Consider the following 1268-nt stretch of genomic DNA (forward strand, 5'->3'; position numbering starts at 1 on the left):
ATTTTACCCAGCACTGGGTTGTATTTAACCCAGCATTTTTTAGAGTGTAGGCTTTATCTTTATCAATATCATGATTATTAAAGTATATTAATATGTTAGAACCACTCAGCTGTAAAGCAATGTGCAATATCTTCTTAATTAAATGTTCCATATCAGTCCAGAATATTTTTGTATATAAGCAATGAAATGAAGTTTCCTTTACTGGGTATATTCAATGCATTATATTAAAAGAAACTTATTTTGCTTTGTTATTAATGTAAAATGTATCCACTGTTCGCCAAGCTTTATGCCAATTCAAGTCACCAAACACAGAAGACCATAAAAAACGAGCTGGCCTGGAGGATAAACAATGTTATTAAGTATATTTCTAATATAGTCGTTTGAGACTCTGTTTTGTATAATATTTCTGTTACCAATGAATATTTTACTCTTGATATCTGCGAGATTTAAATCTTTCTCCTGAGATGTATTGTTGAGAAGAATCTGTACACGCAAACTGTTTTTGTGGGTCTTTCTGCTTCGTGACGTTATAATGATAATGTGGAGTAATTTGCGTTGACTAATGGTTTACTCGGTGTGTAATTTCTGCATCACTACCATCACCACACGAAATGGCAAAATAACTTTAATCGGACAGGTTTTCTATTATGATAAGCAGGTTTTGAAAATAAAAATCCCATTTATTTTCTCCATAAGGGAGTTGATTTTTAAGGCCTGCGGTAATATGCTTTTGTTGAAGCCGTCGGTCCTTGTTTTTTCCACTCATTTTTTTTAATAATCATGTATAACAGTAGAATTCCTGGTAGAAACTACAATACCCATGATTCTGCAAAGTCATCTCCGCCAATCAGGGAATTTTTAAGGCAGTTCATGCCAAAATATCTCGTTAGCGCCCACCCACTATCATGAGGCACCGCGAATGACGTCATCTACGCTCTCAAACGATTTTGCAATGGACATAAAATATGTTGTTTCTATGTTCACAATACTTAATGGGATTGTAGATCTTTTCCTCAGTAAAGCCGTTAAGTTCAGTCTTCAATTTGTACAAACAGAAACTTGGTGAGCAGTAGAGACTTGTTTCAGAAACATTATTTTAAAACCTTTGACTGGTAATGTGTGTGCGATATACAGTGTACACTGTTGCACTTTATGATGCTTTCTAGGGCTGTTTTGTATGGAAGGCCGTTCCCGCCACTGAATAAAAAAATAAAAGAGGTAATTGTGACTTTTTATCTCACAATTCTGACTTTTTTTTCTCAGAATTG

The 1268-nt window shown here is 34.4% G+C and overlaps 1 protein-coding gene across 1 annotated transcript in view; it reads left to right on the plus strand.

Annotated features, from left to right (window-relative positions):
- Positions 1-1268, plus strand: part of ppp4cb (protein phosphatase 4, catalytic subunit b) — a 10412-nt gene that overhangs the window by 1925 nt on the left and 7219 nt on the right. The window lies entirely within an intron of this gene.

Source organism: Sinocyclocheilus anshuiensis, unplaced genomic scaffold (assembly GCF_001515605.1).
Source record: "Sinocyclocheilus anshuiensis isolate Anshui unplaced genomic scaffold, SAMN03320099.WGS_v1.1 scaffold2031, whole genome shotgun sequence".
In the NCBI taxonomy this organism is placed as follows: domain Eukaryota; kingdom Metazoa; phylum Chordata; class Actinopteri; order Cypriniformes; family Cyprinidae; genus Sinocyclocheilus; species Sinocyclocheilus anshuiensis.